Source organism: Corythoichthys intestinalis, unplaced genomic scaffold (genome assembly GCF_030265065.1).
Source record: "Corythoichthys intestinalis isolate RoL2023-P3 unplaced genomic scaffold, ASM3026506v1 HiC_scaffold_44, whole genome shotgun sequence".
NCBI lineage: Eukaryota > Metazoa > Chordata > Actinopteri > Syngnathiformes > Syngnathidae > Corythoichthys > Corythoichthys intestinalis.
Genome location: NW_026651613.1, coordinates 171,292 through 195,952, shown reverse-complemented (window position 1 = coordinate 195,952; position 24,661 = coordinate 171,292). Strand labels below are relative to the sequence as shown.

General features: G+C 46.1%; 1 long non-coding RNA gene across 1 annotated transcript; it reads right to left on the bottom strand.

Annotated features, from left to right (window-relative positions):
• Window positions 1-11,432: 11,432 nt before the first annotated feature.
• Window positions 11,433-16,552, bottom strand: LOC130911423 (uncharacterized). The gene is made up of 6 exons (XR_009062107.1): window positions 15,988-16,552; window positions 13,302-13,617; window positions 12,413-12,487; window positions 12,172-12,306; window positions 11,706-12,077; window positions 11,433-11,611 (listed from the first exon to the last, which is right to left on the bottom strand). It is a non-coding gene; the product is annotated as an uncharacterized LOC130911423 (long non-coding RNA).
• Window positions 16,553-24,661: the final 8,109 nt, after the last annotated feature.

The window sequence follows — 24,661 nt, the reverse complement described above, 5'->3', positions numbered from 1 at the left end:
CAGGAGTCTTGTATGTTGTGAAGACAACGTACAAATGAACGTAAGGCACAAATGGACCCGCACGAAAAAGGAAACTACGGCGTCCGTCGAGGGACAAATGTAGTCATTGGCTTGATAATTTAATACTCGCCATTGACACCTTGTGGTGTATTTAAATCACTACCTAACATAGTTAAAGAGTGACACTGTGGAAGTACAGCAGTGTACTCATGTGACATCGCCGCCCTGCGACATCAACAACAATGGCGAGCTACTAGTTACTTTTTTGATTTAAAATTTTGCAACTTGTATTAAAACGAAAACATTAAGAGGGGTTTTAAGATCAAATGATTATAACTCGTACTAGAATTTATCGTTTAAGAACTACATGTCTTTCTATTCGTGGTACCCTTTAAAGTGGCAGCAGGGCACTCAGAATAGGAATGTATCTATCTGCCTGCCTGTCTTTTGGCCTGCCTGCCCATCTATCTGCTTGCCTGCAGCCCTGCCCATCCTAATAACTGTTGTTCCAATTATCTGCTCAATTGCTTACCCCCAACAAAACAGTTAAAAAAAAAAAAAAAAAAAAAAAACAGCATATATGAATGTATATGTAATATAAATAAAGTTTTTTTTTTCTGTTTTAAAGCCATTTGGGAACTTTCAATACCACAGTATGTAGTTTTGTTATACATACACTACCGTTCAAAAGTTTGGGGTCGCTTTGACCCCAGACTTTTGAACCGAATTGTACATAATGAAAAATCCCATATGATACACTATGATAGACAACTTTGAGTGTAGGCTAAAACATGATGTTCTTAGTTTTTTATCAACTTCAGCTTTGGTGACAAAGCATTACATTTTATTATTATTATTTTAACTTTACTTTCTGCCCAACGGCACTCACAGGGGGAATAAACAATACGCTTAGTCCCGTGTTTGGGTTGTATTTAGAAAAGAAACCAGCAATCTAGTTAAAATACATGAACAAAACCAAAAACTGCGAGCACGACGCAATTCAGACATTGTTATAAAGTACGTTGTTTCCATCTCATGGTCAAATATCAAAAGCGCAACCAACGTTTTATTTCAGGTGCGATCGTAACGTTGTTCATCTCCCGTTGTCCTATGGCTCAAAAATTACGCACCCTACGAAATTAAAATGTTAAATCCAAATCTGTTTTTTTAATGATTTGTTTTTTAAATGATGAAACAACATGTTATTTATCAATCGAACCCTTTTTTATTTAACCATGTATCCACACATGACAAAAAGTCATTCACCAATGAAAATGACTCTTTATTTAATATCAACGTTATTATGATTATTATACCACATTAGATATGTGCAAGATAATATAAATTTAACATCACAAACAATAAAATATTGTCGAAATGATAATAACAAAAAAAGTGTAGAACATTCTACTTGTGACGATTTGGCTCAGACGTGCTGATCACTACAGCGGCTCTGGTTAGAGAGCACAGGAAGATGAAAACAAATTATTTTGTGGGGCTCATGTGCAGGTGTGCATACATGTACACACATTTAGTATCTGGTAAATAACGTAGACTACAGAAATATAGTCAACATTCACTGACCTCTTAATGTGTTAGTTTATTAAACATTAAACAACATCATTTTAACTATAAACCAACTTCAGTGAACATTTGCACGCCATCTCCCTTCAAACCACTACATTCACTGTTGACACATTCATTTGTTTTGATATGATGCTAACAGTAGGGAGACCATATATTGATTCCCCCAAAAAGAGAACACTTGGCCCGGCCTTGAGTCACTTGAATTTTACTCGATGTTCACTCAAAGATGCCTATATAACGTTAATATATGGCGGAAAACACAGACAAGACTGAAAAAGCAGTTTCTGCTCTTGCACCCTTCTTTAAAATAAACTGTAGCATTTTGAGCCAAAAGAACCGATGTGTTTGATAGAACAATATGTCTATATGCTGCCATAGCAGATTCATGGTGCATTAAGCCCCCGAACTATTTTTAGTTGGTCCGTTTTACCCTGGAAACCCCCGTTTACAGACGTCGCGCAACCGTTTTTGTTTCTGCCAAGCCATAAAAAGAAAGTAATTATATTTATTATCCAAAATGTCTGCCATTTTGAGTTTAGAATCATTAAACTGTGTCTAATATTTCGTTTAAGAAAAACGACTTAAAAAAAATATTTTTAATTTTTTATTATCTTAATATTATTATTGAATATATTTATTTTAATTTTGAATCATTTTTAAACATGACATATTTTAAACTTTTAATTACATTACGTCACAATGAAAACAATTGGCGTCTGTAAATAAGTCACAGATATCTACCTCATAACTATCGCTTAACTGTATTTGTTTGTTACTGTCGCATTTTCCCCGTTATGTTAGATGATTCATAATCGATCCAAACAAAGAAAATTAGGGGGGGGGGGGGGACGTTTAAAAGGGTAAATATATGAAAAAGAAAATCTCGACTACTCCTTGATGTCCGTGATTTCTGCGTGGCGATTCTTGTTATATTACCATGTTTTACCCATAAAATCCGCCAAAAAAACAGCTGTGGCCATTCACAGCTCTGTCTTGACACTTGGTGATACATGCTACATGGAGTTTTCGGATCGATAAATGAAAGTACACGATAAGATCTCGTTAAAGTCATGGCGTCTGTAATTCTGCTGTCGCGTTCTCTCACCTCCAGATAGGCTTCCGCTGTTTAAAAAAAAAAAAAAATTTTTTTTTTTTTTAAAATGGCCACCTGTTCAAATTTTTTCTTCCCCCAGAAAATTGAGATTTTAAGCTTTCCAATGATGTATCACACATGCATATAGGTCAATTTTGAAATTTGGCCAAATTGGGGGTCTCGGAGCAGAACTTCAAGTCATCTGAGTGTTTTGCGCCATATTTATAATGTGCCTCCTCCGTTTGGATAGAAAAAAAAAATAGTTTTATTAAAATATATTTTAAATATATAATATACTGTATATATATCTACTGTACAGTATATGTTATACAACCAAAGAAAATTTCAAATTCTCAGAGGTTACTCGAGAGGCTTCATTCTTCCTAAAGAAAGAAAGAAGAAAAAAAAAAAAAAGCAGACAATAAATATGCAAAAAAGAAAAAAAAAAAGAATGAATAATGATGAAAGAAATATATATATATATATAATGCAGATCCATGGACCCGGTTTTCTGACGGGCCGCCTCGTCCTGCTCGGCGTAGCTCTTGGGGCAGTAGGAAGCCATGCGTTCCAGGTTGGTGGCAGCTACTGCCATCTGGAATTTGTCGTAGATGTAGATCAGAGGCAGCGAGTCCACGTCCTGCCACTGGTGGTTGTCGGTGTTGTGGCGGGTGGTGACAGTCTTTAGCCTGTCGTCTTTGCCCATCTCCAGGGGCGTTCGCGCTGTCACACAGACGTAGCGGTCCTCAGAGCTTGCCGCGTAGACGTTGCACACGATCTTTGGCGCCGACTCCAGGTTGTGTCACTTGTCTATTTTCATTATTTTGGTAGACCTCTGACTCCATGAGAGTCAAATGCGTTGTCATCTATTGATGGAGCTGGTTTATGGTCATCTGGAGTTCTATCAAACACTGAACATCCAAGAGTATCGGTGCTCGGTTAAGCATGCTCGTTCTCCTTGCTTGCTTGTGATGTTAAACCACGATGTTTCTGCATACCGCTGTAGTCTTCTTTGACGTTGATAGTATTTGGACACTGATGAAGAAGAGATGTGCGTCCGTTTGATAGTATATTTGCCTTGTATACATTTACATCCGAAGGCTTGTGGACTGTTCCTAGGCACACATCTCCAACGATGACCCACCCCAGGTCCAGCCGTTGTGCATAAGGAGCATTATTTGGTCCGTTGATCTGTTCTCTTACTTTGTGCACTCTTAAGATGTCTCTTCCTAAAAGCAGAAGAATGGGAGCGTCGTGATCGACAGGATACAGTTTGTTGGCAATTGGCTGTAAGTGAGCGTGGTGGAGTGCAATATTTGGAGATGGAATTTCAGTCCTGTCGTCTGGTACCATCTCACACTCGATTAAAGTGGGCAAAGGAAGTTGTGATTTCCCATCCATAGCCTCCAGTATGAAATTCGATGCTCGTCGACCTGCTGTCTCTTGTATACCTGAGCATGTTTTCAGTGTGTATGGCATCATCTGAGAGTTTACACTGAAAATTTCAAAGAATTCAGTCTTAGCAAGAGACTTGTTGCTCTGTTCGTCCAACACAGCATACACTTTAACAGCTTTCTCTCGTTGACCAGCTTCACTAAGCAGATCTTGGAACATGAACGTGAGCCATTTTCGCTTCCACAAATCTTCGTACACATGGAGTTGACTGAGGATGATGAGCTTTCACTTTGCTCCCCGCTGTCGTCTTTGTTGGTTGTAGTCTGGTGTGTAGCTTCAGCCGGTGGACCAGGGTGCAGAGCTGATATGTGTCTTTCACTATTACACTCAATATGTTAGGGTGCGCTGGGAAGTGGACCCCAAAGCAGACAAGGGTGGCTGTGGTGATTTTCAAAAGTTTATTTGAGCACAAGTCGCAGCACCGCACGTGCACTTGGCGTGTAGCTGGCAGGTGTTGACAGGAGCTCAATCAGGCGTCGGTACAATTCAGGGAGCAGGCACGGGGAATCCTGGGACGGAACAAGAGGTCTGATTAGCCGGGTAAGAATTAATGTGGTAAATACCTGAATGCTGGACTTCACTGACGGGATTACTGAAAGTTTGGTCTGGCGACGAGCGGCAACGACGAGCTGGCTTATAAAGGCGGCTGATTTCGATGGCTTGCAGCTGTCGGCGTCTTCGCCCGTCTGGTCTCCAGCCTGCAATCAAGGAGCCCTAACAGTCCCCCCCCCCCCCCCCCCCCCCCACGGGCGACACAAGGCGCCCGAGGCACGCGATCGGGATGGGCGCGATGGAAGTCGCGTATCAGGGACCTGCACAACACCTGCCTGGCTGGGATCCAACTTCGCTCCTCAGGCCCATAGCCCTCCCAGTCGACGAGGTACTGTACCCCACGGCCACGACGGCGGACGTCCAAGAGACGTCTCACTTTGAAGGCTGGGTGCCCGTCAATTAACAATGGAGGAGGGGGAGTCTGCACCGGAGGGGACAACGGGCATGACGAGACCGGCTTTACCTGGGAAACATGGAAGGTGGGATGGACACGCAGAGACCTGGGGAGCTTGAGGCGGACTGAGCAGGGATTCACTACCTTCTCTACTTCAAAGGGGCCGACAAAACGTGGGGCCAGTTTCCTGGAATTAACTCTTAGTGGCAAGTGTTTTGAGGAGAGCCATACCTTCTGCCCCACAGAGTAGACAGGGGCTGGTGTACGGCGACGGTTGGACTGGGCCTGGGAACTTTCGGACGAGCGGATTAGCGCAGCGCGTGCTCTCCTCCAAACCTTGGTGCACCGGTTGATGTGCCTTTGCACCGAGGGAACCGCTATGTCCTGCTCTTGGGATGGGAACAAGGGGGGCTGTTAGCCCAGTGAGCACAGGAAGGGGGACATGCCTGAGGAGGCGTTCGGCAGGGTATTATGGGCATATTCGACCCAGGAGAGGTGGTCGCTCCAGGAATTGGGACAGGACTGTGCGACACAGCAGAGTGCTGCTTCCAGCTGTTGGTTTGTGCGTTCACACTGGCCGTTGGTTTGAGGATGGTAACCTGAGGAGAGACTCACACCAACGTCCAGAGCTGCGCAGAAAGCCCTCCACACCTGCGAGGTGAATTGGGGACCCCTATCAGACACAATATCAGACGGGATGCCATGCAGGCGGAAGACATGCTGGACCAGCAGTTCTCCGGTCTCCTTCGCCGATGGGAGTTTGCGAAGCGGGATGAAATGGGCCCCCTTGGAAAATCTGTCAACCACAGTGAGTATTACGGTGTTACCTCGGGAAGGGGGGAGACCGGAGACAAAGTCCAGGGCGATATGGGACCACGGGCGGCTAGGGATGGGAAGAGGGCGAAGCAGGCCAGAGCTGGGTTTGGTCGAGGTCTTGTTGCGGGCGCAAACGTGGCAAGCAGTGACAAAAGCCCGTGTGTCCTCAGGCATTGTGGCCCACCAGAACCATTGGCGCAACACAGCGAGGGTCCTGCGGATACCCGGGTGGCAGAACAGGCGAGACGACTTGGCCCACTCCAGCACCTGTTGCCGGACTGATGCGGGAACAAACAAATTAGCCTGAGACCCCTGCCGGGGGTCCGGGTGCTCCCCAAGGGCTTCCTTAACCTTGGACTCCACCTCCCATTCCACTGCAGCAAGAAAACAGGTGGAAGGGAGAATGGGGGCCGGGTCCACCCTGGTCTCACTAGGCAGGAACTGGCGGGATAGGGCATCTGGCTTGATATTACGTGCCCCTGGGATATAGGAGAGAGAGAAATTAAAACGTTCCAAAAACATAGATCCTCCGGGCAGCCTTGAGGTACTCCAGGTTTTTGTGATCAGTCAAAACGATGAAAGGCTGGCGAGCTCCCTCCAGCAGGTGCCGCCACTCCTCCAGGGCAAGTTTAACAGCCAGCAACTCGCGGTCCCCAATGCTATAGTTTTGCTCGGCGGGGGTTAGTCTGCGGGAGAAAAATGCACTGGGGTGCACCTTGCCATCGCCAGTCTGTCGTTGGGACAAGACTGCTCCCACGCCCATTTCAGAGGCATCCACCTCCACAATGAACTGTAAGGCAAGGTCAGGATGTGCCAGCACGGGGGCTGAAGTAAAGCGTTGCTTAAGGTACCTGAAGGCAGCGTCAGCAGAGTCAGACCAGCGAAACGGTGAAACGGTCGATGTGAGGGCCGTTAGCGGTGCTGCGACCCTGCTGTAATTCCTGATGAACCCCCGATAAAAGTTTGCGAACCCGAGGAAACGTTGGAGTTGTTTCCGATCGGTGGGCCGTGGCCACTCTACCACTGCGGTTAGCTTACCAGGGTCCATGCGGAGTTCACCCTTGGCAATGACGTAGCCCAGGAATTTGGTCTCTGGGACGTGGAACTCGCACTTTTCTGCCTTCACAAACAGACGGTTTTCCAGGAGTCTTTGGAGCACCTGGCGTACGTGCTGCTCGTGCTCTGTGAGGTTAGGAGAGAAAATCAGGATGTCATCAAGATAAACAAAAACAAACCTGTTGATCATGTCTCTCAGCACGTCATTGACCAGGTTCTGGAAAACCGCCGGGGCATTAGTGAGTCCAAAAGGCATGACGAGATACTCAAAATGGCCCAGGGGAGTGTTAAACGCGGTCTTCCACTCATCTCCCTCTCTGACACGGACCAGATGATAAGCGCTGCGTAGGTCGAGCTTGGTGAATATACGCGCGCCATGGAGGGGTGTGAACGCCGAGTCCATCAGGGGGAGTGGGTACGTGTTCTTAATGGTGATTTTGTTGAGGCCACGGAAATCAATGATGGGCCTCAATGTGCCATCCTTTTTCCCCACAAAGAAGAGGCCGGCGCCGACCGGGGATGAGGACGGACGAATTATACCTGTGGCCAAGGACTCTGATATAGGACTGCAGCACCTCCCTCTCAGCTTCCGAGATCTTATAAATGCGCTCCTTTGGCAGGGCGGCGCCAGGAAGTAGGTCTATGGCACAGTCATAAGGGCGGTGGGGGGGCAGGGCCACTGCTCGGTCTTTACTGAAGACTAGGCTCAGGTCATGGTAGCACTCAGGGACTGATGAGAGGTCTAGCTGGTCTGGGTTCTGGACAGGATAGGCCGGAGCTAGGGCAGATTTTAAACAATTTTTATGGCAAAAGGCACTCCATGCAGTGAGCTTGGGATGGGTCCAATCCTCCGCTGGGCTGTGAGTCTTGAGCCAGGGTAGGCCAAGAACCAGCGGCGTGTGAGGGCAATCGATTACTAATAGACTGAGTACCTCTTGGTGGTTACCCGATAGAAGAAGGTGGACAGGGTCGGTTTGCTCCCCCACACTAAACAGCACCTGTCCATTGAGTGCGATGGTCTTTAACGGGACAGGTAACGAGCGCGTTCCGACGCCCAGCTGTTTCACCAACCTGCGATCAATAAAACTTTGATCAGCACCACAATCAACAAAAGCCTTCACTCTGCAGGACTGGTCTTTCCAAGTAAGTGTGGCGGGGAGCTGGAGCCGAGCTGAGGAATTGTTAAACGCATGACTCACCAGTATTTCCTCACCTACTGGTGAGCCTGCCCGTTTCCCGGACGCACCGGACAATGGCGGAGGAAATGCCCTGCTTGGCCACAGTAGATGCATAGCTGGGCAGCGAGCCTACGTGTGCGTTCCTCCTCAGTGAGCCTGGCTCTCCCTAGCTGCATGGGCTCGGGGCTCTCAGCAGAGGGCAGTGTAGAGGCGACGATGTGTGGGGAATACCCGGAAGTAGGGCCATACTCTGGGCAGCGGGACAGTGAAACTTGAAAGGCGGCGGCTCGCTGCGTTGACGTCGTCTTTCGCGAAGTCGATTGTCGATTCGAATCGAACGATCGATGAGCTGATCGAGATTCCCTGGCTCGTCCCTGGAAGCCAACTCGTCCTTGAGCGATTCGCTGAGTGCGCCGGTGAAGACCTCTTGAAGCGCGGCGTCGTTGAATTGGCTCTCAGCTGCAAGCGTGCGGAACTCCACGGAGAACTCTGCGACGCTGCGCCCCCCCTGACGGATGGACATTAGGCGTTTGGCGGCTTCCTTACCACGGACCGGGTGGTCGAAAACTTTGCGCATCTCGGCTGTGAAGCAGTCATATGAGGCGCACGCCGCCGAGCCCTTGTCCCACTCAGCTGTGGCCCAGGCTAAAGCTGGACCGCGAAGGCACCCGATCAGGTAAGCGATCTTGGCCCGCTCGCTGCCGTATGTTTGTGGCTGTTGATCGAACACGAGACCGCACTGCACTAAAAAGGCACGACAAGAGCCCAAGTCGCCATCGTAGGGGGCAGGGGGTGGCACGTGCGGCTCGCGAGGCGTTGGGGAGATGAAGTCTCGGCGGGGTGGTGACGTCGGATGCAGGGGAAGCGGCGTGAACTGCGCCTGGAGAGACTGTAGTGCCTCAGAAATTTCTCCTACCTTTTGGTAAAGATATTCGAGGGCTTGAGCGTGTCGATCAACGGCGGGGGGTGACGGGGAAGCATAACTCGGATCCATGTCCGCGGGGTCCGTGATGGCCAGACCAAGCTGTTAGGGTGCGCTGGGAAGTGGACCCCAAAGCAGACAAGGGTGGCTGTGGTGATTTTCAAAAGTTTATTTGAGCACAAGTCGCAGCACCGCACGTGCACTTGGCGTGTAGCTGGCAGGTGTTGACAGGAGCTCAATCAGGCGTCGGTACAATTCAGGGAGCAGGCACGGGGAATCCTGGGACGGAACAAGAGGTCTGATTAGCCGGGTAAGAATTAATGTGGTAAATACCTGAATGCTGGACTTCACTGACGGGATTACTGAAAGTTTGGTCTGGCGACGAGCGGCAACGACGAGCTGGCTTATAAAGGCGGCTGATTTCGATGGCTTGCAGCTGTCGGCGTCTTCGCCCGTCTGGTCTCCCAGCCTGCAATCAAGGAGCCCTAACACAATACACTTTACAACCACCTTACAGTCTTTTGGGGCCTCCTCCCACGTGAAGTGCAATCGAACTCTGGCGACACCTGCATGCAACGTTGACGCCCTGGGTCAAACATTAGGGTCAAGGGTCAAAGGTCAGGAGCGATGCGGCCTCTGTCTTCAAATTGCAAAAAGTTGACTGATTTGTAGCATTCTGCCCTACTGTTAAAGACGCTCTCTCTGATTGGTCATCAGTCCAGAGTGTGGGGTGGTACCCCAACCCTGCTCTGATTGGCCAGTTCTTCCGGTCTGCAATCTGTGACCGAACCCACTCGGATTGAACATCCCCTCCAGGGTGGCAGCTATGAGTTTTTTGTAAAACAGTTTATGAATGAGTTGAAAGTGTATTTAAACAATGAGCACTAATTCCAGTTACTTACTGCACTTTAGGCCCACATAGTCTAGTCAAATCATTTTCTCCATCTTGTTTTGCGCGTTAAAGACTAACAGATGAATGTGAGATTATCCCACTTACTTACTTCAGTAAATATTGCCATTTGTTCTTATTAAGCACATACATCTAAACGTTGGTCATTTTTTACCTAAATCAAGAAAAATCTGCTTTCAAATAATGTTTTGAACCATATTTATTCTGGAATTAAGAATATTTATAACATTTCAAAGCTTTTTAAATTTATTTTAAGGAGGTGTGTTTTTGGCCAATGTAAAAGAATCCTAAATGCCTTTGTTAGGTGAATTTTCCCCCGCAGAATATATAAAATACGTATACACAGATGAGCTCATTCATTCATATTTTAGGTCCATTTGTGTGTTGTCTTTTCTGTGGTAGTTGCAGGCGGTTGAATACGGCTGTTTGAATGTTAGAATAGAATAGGCTCTGTCATTCAAATAGTACAATGACATTAAAAATAGCAACACCCTACTAGTGCATCACACAATAAATTAATGTCAATAGTACATAAATAAATAATATACACTAGTACTACCTAAAAATAAATTTAAGTGTACGAAGGAGGTAGTGTTGATGTTAAAATAAATAAAATGATAGCCGACTCCTGAACTAGGCCAATAGCAAACTGCAATATGCAAGTGTTAATCAGATATACAAGTGTTAAGAAACTAGTATTCCATTAGAAGTAAGTTACTAGGTTTTAAATTTTCATTCACGATGTCATTCTGCCCAACAGGTAACAAGTTAACTCTGGGTGGCCTTGGCATCTTTCCATTCTGCAGGGTGGTTGAGCATCTGTTCAGAGGCTGCGGGAGGGCGGGACCAAAGTTCGACGTTGTTTCCTTCAAGTGGCGTCGTGGTCCGAAGCGCAGCATTATAGATTTCTTCATTACTGTTTTAGCTGTTGTGTTGTCTTGGCCTATTTTTTCCCCACTTTCAATTATGGGCATTTGGACTTTTCCCAATTTCTGTATGCCTTAAATGTATTTGTTATTACACTCAAATTCCAGTTTTTTTTTTCTTGTATTTAAATAAAGGAGATATAGTACACAGTAAAAGTTAAGCAGCCTGTATTGAGTCTTAAATAAGTTTAATGATAAGCAAGTGTTTTGCAGATATTGACGTGTTGAGAAATAAGGACTAGGTTTTTAATTTTCTGTGAGCACTCATTGGGAAAGTGCACAATATACAGGACTATATGCTATGCCGAGCAATATGGTTATTTGTGTGTGTAAAAAGAAGTAGCTGAGACATGAAGTACATCTCAATATGTTTTATTTTACAAGGTCATTGACCGCCTCCTTAAAATTTACAAAGTTTTCAAAAGACCTGCCAGAAAGTCCTTTGGACGTGGACGCCTTGACCATGTAGGTCTTTTTTTTTTTTTTTTTTATCAATATTTTTTGTGACCCTGTGCAGATTGGGCAAAAAGCGCACAGGCGCGTAGTATTTTACATTGCCAGTCTTCATCATCACCTTGTGGTGGTGGTGCTTGTTGTTGTGCTGCTGCTACTGCTGCTGAAGATGGTGTATTTGCTACAGCAGGTCATGTTGATAATGCTGCTAATGCTGATGCACAAGCTGACGTGAGGGGCGTAGCTGGTGCAACTTTGCCTTTAGCTTGCTACAGAACAAAAAATAAATATCACGGGTAAGCCCTGAAATGCATTAAAACACTGGCAAAGGAAATTATGTTATTTTTTTATCGACCTACTGACCTCCTCCTCCTTTGTGAGGATGTACAGTCGAAATCGCTTAACGTGACATTGATGTCCTACTCTGTCATCAGTAGCCACTGACGCACGAAGCAGAAGGCTTCCTGGACCATCTTCCATTCTTCTGCGCTTTTGGCGAGATCGTTACGGAAGAACTTGGAGAGGTCATAAAACTGCCACATCTCCTCGAACGTGAAGGACCGGAAGCTGCCATGCCCGCAGATGGCCCGGTCGATGTTCTGCTCCAAGTGGCATGACACCGGAGGGAACATATCCACGTAGCGTAGAAGCTGCTCCTTCAGCCACCACTCCCCAGTTTTGGTGTCGCACCTTCCCATCTGTCGTCGCCTCTCCTTCACGTGGCTATCGAGGAGACTTTTTAAGAGAGCATGCAGTAGTTGTTTTAAACTGATTTTTTTATTTTCTTTTGGGTAACAAAGACACACATCAATTTCTTATTTATACTCACTACTTGACATAGCAGACATCTTCCTCCATAAGCCACAGAAGGTCTTGCCTTTGTATTTCCCAAAGGTCACCGTGAGCTGGCCAAGGATCTGCTGGTCTGTTGGAGCTGCGGTGACGGCATGGCAGTTTTTCCTAGCTGTCAGGCGTAAAAAAACATCAGACAAGAAGAAATAATGTAGTTCAATTCATTTTTTAAATGAAGGAGATGTTGTTGTTTTTTTAAAAGGCATCCAGAACAATACCTTGTTTGTACATGTACTTCTCAGGCGCAGTTTAGGCAGCAAAGCATGGTGGCCGGTCATCGCTTCTGATGTACACTGAGAAACACAAAGGCAAGTGTCAACACAAAAAAGCAGGACATGACACGGAGGAAAAATTCTAGATGATAGTAATAATAAAATTGCATTTTTGTTGGTTGTGAAGACGATGCCTCCATTCCTAGCTGGCAATTAGAAAAACAAAAATGACGATGTTCAGAGATGCTAAAATGTTGAGAGGGGTGTCTTGAGTTCATCTAATTCCCAAATTCCAAATAAAAACGAACTTATTGGGGAAAGTGCAAAATTGGCCCACTTACAAAATGATGACGTCTATGTAGTACAGTATGTAGAAAGTGACCTTATCCAACATTGGGGCTTCTTCCCCTTCACATGGAAGAATCATGTTTATGGGTATGGTTCCCTTTTAAGATCTTATACTTCTGACAAACATTTCCGATGACCCTTTCAACATGGATTCTCAAATGTGCTGACAGCGGCCTTTTGTAAATGCTGGGAGTTTGACATCTGAACACTACATGCCCACACATTCTTGCATGTCAAAACCTCTGTCAGCCAAGACATTGTCCCCAGGTAACAAATATTTAAAAAACAAAAAAATCACTGTTCAGGGTTATATGTTTGTCACTTGTACGCCCTCCCCAGCCTTTTGATAAGAAACAAATGGCTCCCTTGGGTGTAATACATATTAAATACTTCATAGTGTGGTGGTGCTTGTAGCTGGAAAACATTTGGGCACGTGCTTTCAGATTTGATGAGTTTTCTGTGAAAATTTCAAAACGGTCAATAATCACAGTCTGTGTCACATCCTGATTGGTGTTGTGCGTCTCATCCTCCGTGATTAGCTGATCACCTTTTTCTCCAGCTTCATGTGTCCCCTCTTCAGTCTGTAGCTGACCACTTTCTTCTCCAGCGTCAGGTGTCCCTTCCTCATTCTGTTGGTGACTGTTTATTTCACCAGGCTCAGATGGTCCCTCCTTGGTCTGCAGCTCTTCAATGTTTGCATCCTGCTGGACCCCCATCTCTGGTGCTTGCAGTGTCTCTTTCCGTAGCTGCTCACGTTCGTCTTGCAGAGCGTGCAGTGTTTGTCGGTGTAACAGATGTGTGTCCCAGATGTAGGGGTGGTGCCCAGTCTGGGTCAGTCTCCCTCATTTCATAAGCTGGTTCACCTGCAATCACAGGTTTTATTTAGAAAGCTAGGCAAGATTGGATATTTCCATGGCATTTCACTTTCGTAAACACTTAATCAGACATGCTACCATCCCATCAGATCATCAGAATTTATAAATCAAGCCGGATGCAACGGACAGGACGTGAAAAGTGGACATGTCCGGGCAAAGAGGACGTTTGGTCATCCAAGCAAACAGTCATGGCCGATAAAAACTAGATCACGATTGTGTACGATCGGGGAAAAAAATGGACCCAAGAAGACATCATCACAACTGTTTCTCCACCAAGCATTGTGAGGAATGTTCACAGTCTATGTGCAGCGACATTAATTCACTTTACAACGCATACTCACATCATCAATGAAGGAGCCGACGTACACTGCTGGCCAAAAGTATTGGCACCCATGCAATTCTGTCAGTTAATGCTCAATTTCTCCCAGAAAATGATTGCAATTACAAATGCTTTGTTAGTACTGCTTTGTCATGTACGTGTACAATCATTTAGTTTATTTTTTTTTTGTCTGTGAATTTCAATCTGTTTGTCACTAGTAAACATACACTCCATTTGAACAAGGAGGGGGACAGCGAATACGTTCGTTCGCTTCCAGCCCTTCCAGTTCAAATGGAGTGGAGGTTTAAGTGCTGTCAATGGCAACACTTGGTCACTTTTCAGTTTTAGTCGATTTCAGCGACGCCGTTGGACAAAAGCGGTGGTGTTTTGCCTTAAGGCAGACACACACCCAAATAGTGCTGTAAAATCACGATGGTCGCCTGCAGATGGATAAAACATTTGTTTCCAGCGGCTGTGTGAAGGATTAAAAGTAACAAGGTAATGAATCCAGTTGTGGCTAAACAATAGGATAGGATCAAGGCCGGCCCAGCCTATACGCAGACTATGCAGCTGCTTAGGGCCCCTGACCACTCGGGGGCGGGGCCCCAATCTGGAAACCTCATTTTATAGGTTGTTAATAGGGCATCGTGAATAATGTGGGGCGCATTGCCGTTGATCTATGCAAACATCCATTTTCTTGTCATTACAATCTGGCAACCTGGGGAGTGACGTTAAACCTGCTTTGCGATGATTGGTGCTCAAACTTGCTTGGAAAATAGATGCACGGATATGTGGAAGAGAATTTATCCCTCTGGAGCAGAGAAAGGAAAGAAGAAAATCGTAGAAGAAAAGAAACAACAGTATAGTGCTGCAACGATTAATCGATGAACTCGAGTATTCGATTAGAAAAAACATTCGAATTAAATGTTGTTGCTTTGAGTATTTGTTTAATGAAAGTGGCATTGTAATGGTTTATTTTGAAATTGTTTGCATTTACTTTTATTGATTAGGGTGGATGCACTGCCCTCTGGTCTGCCTCTTTTTACATGGCTGAATCCAACTGCTCCCTGTTAAGACCAACGTGAGCTAAGTTTTTGTTTGAGCTAATGTTTTTTTAATGTATTCATAATTTAGTTTATAGGTATATTTAGCCGTTTTTTGTGGGAATATGTGTCTGAATCATTTGTTAAGAGCATTGTGAAAAAAACTTCAGCATTTTATAGCATTTAAGCTAGCTGACTTTTTCTATGCAAGTTAGCCAATTGTTCTTTTGTTGTACATAGATCCTCATTAAAAAAAAAAAAAAATAATTATACTCTTTGAGGCTGAGCTCAGGTATTTTAATTTTTCATGTTTCTAATCCGATTACTCGAATATTCCAACTGACTGGTCCATCAATTAATCGATTACTAAAATATTCTATAGCTGCAGCCCTACAACAGTATCGCGGTAATTGAGCATGTTGTTTATGTTGTTGTTGTTGTTGTTGTTGTTGTGCAAGACACTCCGACTTGAACGCTGTTGTCAGCTGAGCTTGTCAATATGTCGTACTGGTAATTGCCATTAGCTGCAGGGCAAAAGCCTGGAGCGAATCAAGTAAAGCGGAGCAAGCTGTCACCTGTCGGCAACGGCAAATGTACGGCTTCCGCTGATTGTAGTAAAACGAAATATTGGCATAATATGCATTTGGACTGGAGAGCGTAGATATAGTCATTTCATTTATATCGGACATTATTATCAAGTAGTATACCAATCAGAAAAAGGTTTGGCGCCATCTACTGTAAGTACTGACAATCATTTGGGGTGAGAAGTTTGAAGTATGCAGTGCAACAAAATCTGATTAATATACAAAATGTGGACGTATGGGTTGGATTGCATGTATGGGTTTCACAGTACTCTGTGACGAAATGGTGGGCCAAAAATATGGGCCCCTTGGCATTTTGCTTAGGGCCCCCAAGTGGCCTGGGCCGGCCCTGCGTGCAAGTGCATCCAATCCACGGGGGACAGACGAGATGGCAGCCCAGACTCAGCAACCTCACCTGCACCTGGCCGAGCTCACAGCCGCCCAGTTCATCGACATCTGGAAACACTTTGACGTGGATGGTCAGTGACTTTTGCTCTTTTTTTTTTCCCTTCCATCAGAAGTTCATTTCTTAAAAAGAGAAAATGTGTTAACTATTAAACATTCATTTTCTTGACTTGGAGTGAAAGATTTTGCAATTTTAATCCTATATAGGGCACTCATTTTTACACAACGTTTGGTTGCCATTGACGGCACCAGACGTCCATATCCATTTTGGCTAGGAGAGGCTAGCAGCGAATGACTACTGCCAACCCTTCCAGTCAAAATGAATTGGATGTCTAGTGTCGCCACTGACACTGAAAGATGAGCATTCACAACCATTCTTTCCAGTTTAAACGAGTTGGATGTCTACAGCTGTCAATAGCAGGCAATGAGTAAAATACTAAGAAGAACAAAAAGATCGACTTTGGAGTCTTATTGGAGATCATAACACATCCATCCATCCATCCATTATCTTCCGCTTGTTCCAGGGTCGGGTCGCGGGGGCAGCAGCTTTAACAGGGAAGCCCAGACTTCCCTCTCCCCAGCCACTTCAACCAGCTCCTCCGGCGGGATCCCAAGGCGTTCCCAGGCCAGCCGAGAGACATAGTCTCTCCAGCATGTCCTGGGTCGTCCCCGGGGCCTCCCGCCGGTGGGACATACCCGGAACACCTCTCCAGGGAGGCGTCCGGGAGGCATCCGGACCAGATGCCCGAGCCACCTCAGCTGGCTCCTCTCTACGCGGAGGAGTAGCAGCTCGACGCCGAGTCCCTCCCGGATGACCGAGCTTCTCACCCTACCTCTAAGGGAGAGCCCGGACACCCTGCGGAGGAAACTCATTTCGGCCGCTTGTATCCGGGATCTTGTTCTTTCGGTCACGACCCAAAGCTCGTGACCATAGGTGAGGGTAGGAACGTAGATCGACTGGTAAATCGAGAGCTTTGCCTTTCGGCTCAGCTCCTTCTTCACCACTACGGACCGGTGCAGAGTCCGCATTACTGCAGACGCCGCACCGATTCGCCTGTCGATCTCCCGCTCCCTCCTACCGTCACTCGTGAACAAGACCCCAAGATACTTGAACTCCTCCACTTGGGGCAGTATCTCATCCCCGACCCGGAGAGGGCACTCCACCCTTTTCCGACTGAGGACCTTGGTCTCGGATTTGGAGGTGCTGATCTTCATCCCAACTGCTTCACACTCAGCTGCGAACCGCTCCAGTGAGAGTTGGAGGTCACGGCTTGATGAAGCCAACAGCACTAAATCATCTGCAAAAAGCAGAGATTCAATGCTGAGGTCACCAAACCGGACCCCCTCAACGCTTCGGCTGCGCCTAGAAATTCTGTCCATAAAAATTATGAACAAAATCGGTGACAAAGGGCAGCCTTGGCGGAGTCCAACCCTCACTGGGAACGAATTCGACTTACTGCCGACAATGCGGACCAAACTCTGACACCGGTCGTACAGGGACCGAACAGCCCTTACCAAGGGGCTCGGTACCCCGTACTCCCGGAGCACCCCCCACAGGACTCCCCGAGGCACACGGTCGAACGCCTTCTCCAGATCCACAAAACACATGTAGACTGATCGGGCGAACTCCCATGCACCCTCGAGGACCCTGCCGAGGGTGTAGAGCTGGTCCACTGTTCCACGGCCGGGACGAAAACCACACTGCTCCTCCTGAATCCGAGATTCGGCTTCTCGGCGGACTCTCCTCTCCAGCACCCCTGAATAGACTTTACCAGGGAGGCTGAGGAGTGTGATCCCTCTATGATTGGAACACACCCTCCGGTCCCCCTTCTTAAAAAGGGGGACCACCACCCCGGTCTGCCAATCCAAAGGCACTGTCCCCGATGTCCACGCGATGTTGTAGAGACGTGTCAGCCACGACACCCCTACAACATCCAGAGCCTTCAGGAACTCCGGGCGGATCTCATCTACCCCCGGAGCCTTGCCACCGAGGAGCTTTCCAACCGCCTCAGTGACTTCAACCCCAGAGATCGAAGAGCCCACTACGGAGTCCCCAGACTCTGCTTCCTCAAAGGAAGGCGTGTCGGTGGAATTGAGGAGGGCCTCGAAGTATTCTCCCCACCGGCTCACGACGTCCCGAGTGGAGGTCAGCAGTACACCATCTTCACTATACACAGTGTTAATGGTGCACTGCTTTCCCCTCCTCAGGCGCCGGATGGTGGACCAGAATTTCCTCGAAGCCGTCCGGAAGTCGTTTTCCATGGCCTCGCCGAACTCCTCCCATGTCCGGGTTTTTGCCTCGGCGACCGCCGAAGCCGCAGTCCGCTTGGCCAGCCGGTACCTGTCAGCTGCCTCCGGAGTCCCACAGGCCAAAAAGGCCCGATAGGCCTCCTTCTTCAGCTTGACGGCATCCCTTACCGCTGGTGTCCACCAGCGGGTTCGGGGATTGCCGCCACGACAGGCACCAACCACCTTACGGCCACAGCTCTGATCAGCCGCCTCAACAATGGAGGTGCGGAACATGGCCCACTCGGACTCAATGTTCCCCACCTCCCCCGGGACAAGGGAGAAGTTCTGCTGGAGGTGGGTGTTGAAACTCTTTCTGACAGGGGATTCTGCCAGACGTTCCCAGCAGACCCTCACAATACGTTTGGGCCTGCCAGGTCTGGCCAGCATCTTCCCCCGCCATCGGAGCCAACACACCACCAGGTGGTGATCAGTTGACAGCTCCGCCCCTCTCTTCACCCGAGTGTCCAAAACATGCGGCCGCAAGTCCGATGACACGATTACGAAGTCGATCATCGAACTGCGGCCTAGGGTGTCCTGGTGCCAAGTGCACATATGGACACCCCTATGTTTGAACATGGTGTTCGTTATAGACAAACCGTGACGAGCACAGAAGTCCAATATCAGAACACCACTTGGGTTCTGATCGGGGGGGCCGTTCCTCCCAATCACGCCCCTGCAGGTCTCACTGTCATTGCCCACGTGAGCGTTGAAGTCCCCCAGTAGAATGAGGGAGTCCCCAGAGGGGGCGCTCTCTAGCACACCCTCCAAGGACTCCAAAAAGGGTGGGTATTCTGAACTGCTGTTCGGTGCATAAGCGCAAACAACAGTAAGAACCCGTCCCCCCACACGAAGGCGGAGGGAGGCTACCCTCTCGTCTACCGGGGTAAACTCCAACGTACAGGCGCCAAGCCGGGGGGCAATAAGTATGCCCACACCTGCCCTGCGCCTCTCACCATGGGCAACTCCAGAGTGGAAGAGAGTCCAACCCCTCTCGAGAGGATTGGTACCAGAACCCAAGCTGTGTGTGGAGGAGAGTCCGACTATATCTAGTCGGAACTAGTCGGAGAGGTGACATTCCATGTCCCAAGAGTTAGCTTCAGCAGCTGGGGGTCGGACCGCCAAGGCCCCCGCCTTTGGCTGCCGCCCAACTCCCTACGCACCCGACCCCTTTGGCCCCTCCCACAGGTGGTGAGCCCATGGGAAGGGGAACCCACGTTGCCTTTTCGGGCTGAGCACGGCCGGGCCCCATGGGGACAGCCCCGGCCACCAGACGCTTGCCTTCGAGCCCCACCTCCAGGCCTGGCTCCAGAGGGGGGGCCCGGTAACCCGCGTCCGGGCGAGGGAAACTGGGGTTCATTAATGTTGCTCATCATAAGGGGTCTTTTTGAGCCATACTTTGTCTGGCCTCTCACCTAGGACCTGTTTGCCATTGGTGACCCAACCAGGGGCTTAAAGCCCCAGACAACATAGCTACTAGGATCATTGAGACACGCAAACCCCTCCACCACGATAAGGTGATGACTCACGGGGGGGGGGAGATCATAACCACAGTGTGTAAATAAATGACATTTTTGATCTATAAAATTAGTTGATTTCATGTGCTCGTTAGTAGGTCAGAATAAGGTTGGATATCGGCCAACTGTTGTAGTCGCACCTCCCGTTTTCATGGGATTACCTTCTCATGTCATTCAAACCCCCCTCTGACCTCTGTTAAACCAAACCAGTCTTATTCCGAGCCAGTATTAACTCTCACCACAACAGCTTTCTGCTTGCATATATTGTAGGTGGTAAATGCTGGAGAGGACTGCAAGACGTTCCTAATGTTGTTGTGAATTTGGTGATAAGACTTGGCTCAATTTGCTATGGTCAACGATGAGTTGAATCAAGAGCCAATGGACACGCATTGGACCCACTGGCAATTCCAATTTTGTGTTAAGACAAGATTAACACACAGAGCTGCCTCTGAATGATCGTGTTTTTGTGTCATTGACGGCGACAAATGTCCAGTCCATTTGCTAATGGTGAAGTGATAGTCAAATAGCAAAAATAGTGGCGCTTCGATGTACGAGTGACCAGACTCAAGTGTTTTTCGAGGTCTGACCTGAGGTGGTTAAAAGCAAAAGTAGTTATCCAAAACATTCCTCAAGTACAAGTAAAAAATATTCGTTGAAAAGAATACTCTAGTAAGGAGTAACTTTGTCAGTAACTGCTTACAATGTCTTATGAAAAAAAAAAATAATAATAATGTTATATATTTTTTTCTCAGCACAACTTCATCTACTAGTAGATGAACTGTCATTACATTACTGTACTATAACCTATCCGGCCAAAAAGATGACACACAAACCCTCAAATTCAGACCAGAACAACACGATGAAACATCACCCAGAGCATGAGTGCCCTCTAGCGGAGAACAAACATTGTTACCGCTACTTATAACGTATAATGGAGTCAGGTGGTTATTGTTGCGACGTCTCATTGGTACAACTGAGACGGCCACTGTCGGCACCTCTGGCGAGAATAAAGTCAATATGTACAATAAAGACGAAAAATGTAATGACTCTAGTGTAGCCCAAAGTAGTGGCGTAAGAGTTGTGTTTCATCACAAATCTACTCAAGTCAAAGTAAAAAGTATCGCGTGGTAAAACCATAAGGTGGAGTTTGACTTTTCTGGCAAGAGGGGCCAAAAATGTTGATGACCCCGAAACGCAGTGTCAGCAATAAAATCAACTTACACGATATATGCTCCGATAGTAGCTTAGCCCATGCTCGTACATACAGGCACCCCAGCTGTGTGTGTGTCTGCGTGTGTGAGCGTGTGCGTTTTTCTGTCTTACCTCGTGGAGAAGTAGACGCCACATCTGTTTTGGCTATTTCCAGCCAGGAACATAATTTATAATAATACGTTGAAAATGAACTTTTTTTTTTTTTACCTTGTTTCCATTTTTGGGGGTTAACGTCTGAAGTGGAGCCAACTGAAATTCCGCTCACCATTTTGGCGATGCTCTCCGGTGTTTCATGGTCCACATCTTCAGTTCTTGGTTCTCGCTCAGTAGTTGTTGTCGCTTTTGAAAGCTTAGGTTTGAAAAAATGATGTATATCCATCTTGCCTCTTCTGACCTCAAGTGTTTTTTTGGGGGGGCTTAGCAAAGCAAATGACCGTCTCTAAGGTGCTAGTTGTCAGGGAGCGCGGGCGGGCAAGGTGGACCCAAATGCAGGGAAATGTAGGCGAGGCAGATGAATGGTGCAAAAATGATTTAATTAAAGCCAACGAAAAACAAAGTACAAACAAAGGCTGTGATAATCCAAAGAAGGCACTGAGGCAAACAAAAACTGTCACTAACAAAAGACTGCTTTTCAAAAACTCACTTGGAACACAAGGGCTTGGATAGGCGTGAATACTGCTGATGAGAACCTGACATGGACTTTGACGTTGACATAGACACTTACATTGACAATGACGCAACAAGGACTGAAAAGAAACTGGGTGCTTTTATACACACACACATGCAGACAAGGGGTAACGAGACAACGAGGAACAGCTAGGTAATACAGGAGGACTCACTATGTGCAGGCACGACAGGTGAAATCACAGAGACAAGTCACACCCCCGTCTCATCTGGCTAGATGGACCTCTTCTTGTTCCTTTACTCCAATGTATCTTTACGGACTGTAACTTCGCCTGCTAATTCCAGTCCTGGTGCTTCCTGCCTATCTGTCCTGGGAGTGGATCTCTCCTCACTGTGGTACTTCCCAAGGTTTCTCATTTTTTCCCCAAAGACTCTGGAGTTTTTGGAGTTTTTCCTTGCCGACATGGAGGGTCTACGGATGGGGGATGCCCAGGATTCGAAATGTATGTATTCATCTTTATTGCTTCATTTGCTGTTTCTGATTGTGTATCACATTGCCTCTGCAAAGCCCTTTGAGACAACCTTGTTGTGATTTAGGGCTATACGAATAAAATTGAATTGAATAGATATGTCAAGAACACTTGGAATGTTTGACAATAGAGATCTACAATGAAAAAAAGAAAAATATAATTGTCAGTTGAATCTATCAATCACCAGGTTCATGTATTGAGTCCTTCACTGAATGGATGAGCCAATTGTTTTCCACTATTAAGCAAAAAAAAATTCTTCATCTGTGGAGATTTTAATATTGATTCATTATGTATAATGTATAATGTATAGTATGTCTCTTTACCCAACAATAACTAAACCTTTGAATCGAACAGTGTATCATCTGAACCAATGCACGTAAAAGTTATTATCAGAAGATAAGGATTTATTTTGCATTGATCATTTTGCCTATTAATTAATTAGGTTCATATACATGAGAAATGTGGCCCTTTGCCCCCTTCATCCAATCTGTTTGGTCTAATTAATGTCCCGTCCCCAGCAAAAAGTGTACCTACATGCAGGTTATGCTGTTATATCGTCCCTACGAATGTTGAGACCAAACCTATGCCCTTCCAAAGTAACGCCGGTTTTTGTGGTGAAGGACAGGCGCAAGACCACAAACAGTTTTCATTTCAATCTTATAAAAAAAAAAAAAAAATTAAAAAAAAAAAAAAAAAGAGCTTAGACCAAGAAAAATACAATAGAATATTTAAAAACTAAATTTTGGCCTTAAATAAAATATTCTTTGTTTTTTTTTCACACTTTTTGTTTAGCAATCTGTAATAAATTGATTAAAGTATCAGAATTAAAAGTTTTAAAAACAACTGAATATTTCACTAAAGGTCAGAATTGAATTCTGTGGTTTTGTACACCACTCTTTACTCTCATTTATGTTGCATGAATTATAGAATTGCGACGACCAACACATTGAGGGTGTAGAGCAAATGCATGCTATTTTCTTACTTTTACGTATCGATAATATGTACCGTGTGTGCGTGTTTTGTGAAGAATGCTGATGAGATATGAAATAACCAGTAGCCAATTGAATAAGCTACCGTTTTTGGTTTATATATTTGGAAATCGGACACTAAAGGAGTCAGCCATGAACCTCACCGCACGTCACTGATTTTGATCGTGACTTTGTGAATGCCAGTGGCCTGTACTGTACTGTACTGTACTGAAGTAATCCTGCTTACCAGCGGCTAACCGGAGTTGACGAAACCTGGTTATCTAGTTTGTGGTCAATCAGTGCTACGACGCTAGTTATGAGGTTGATTAGTCGAACCTATGTCAACCCAATCAGAGTTACTGCGCGTTCACATAAAAGGGGGCGGAGACCAGAGTCAAAAACTACTTGTGACGATGGCACGGGCACCTTACTTCACGGAGGAGGAATGCGCGATAGTAATGCGGAGTTATGAAGAATTAAAAGCCACCCTCACCGCGAAATCCAACACCGCTCCAGCGAGTAGAGCGCGACTGGTCTGTTGGCAGCGAATTACAGATCGTGTGATTTGTGAATGCGTCAATATGCCAGTTTACTTATGTACATGAAAAGAAATAAAGTCTGCTGTCAGGACAATAAAATAAGATTTGGTACGTTAAGTGTAAGAAATAATTTATCGTGCATTACCACATAAAGCAGGGTGATATATGTTTAGTCCCATTGACTGTATGAATATGTATGTCCTTTGAACATCGTCAGAGTAGAGGTTAGATTGGGCCTAAAAAAATCCAGCCCAACCCGGCCCGAGCCTGATCAATTCACTTGATTTGCAGGCCCAGAGCCTGACCCCCCCGCCGTCAATTTTATGTTATATTTGGGAGGACTCAGGAGAAGAAGGAAATGCGGGGATGAGATGCATGGTTGCGTTCTGTGTGATCACATTTGTGACAATGAATAATAAAAAAAATTAAAGCCTCTCTTTTGCAATGAATTTTCAGTTAAACAATACCGTTAGATGCATATTCAATAAACATTTATATCTTTTATATTTGTGTGTCTGTTCTATCGGTGGATTTGACATTTATTTTAATCTCTTCGAGCTGGCAGAAAAAAAAATCCGCATCTTTCTAAATGTTTAAATAGTCTACATATTTTTGTGATTATTATAAATGCATTTACACAACGAAATAACACTGGAAAAGTTCCTTAAATATATTTCTTGTATGAGAGCAAAGCTCCACATTGGCTTACATTCAGCGAAGCCTCCTGGACGCATCCAAACCAGATGGCCGAACCCCCTCAGCTGGCTCCTCACAATGCGGAGGAGTAGCGGCTCGATCCTCCATCCCGGATGATCACTTTTTCACAATTATCCAAGAATGAACTCTTTACACTCTGCGTAGTAAAATTGGGGACGCGGCGTCCCCTTGATATGTGTTGGCCATAACGTCTGTTGTACCATAAAGACGTAATTTTTGGGCAGTACATAGACGAACAGTAGCTCTTTCATTCAATACCAGATGTCCTGACAGATCCAAATACCTGTTGCA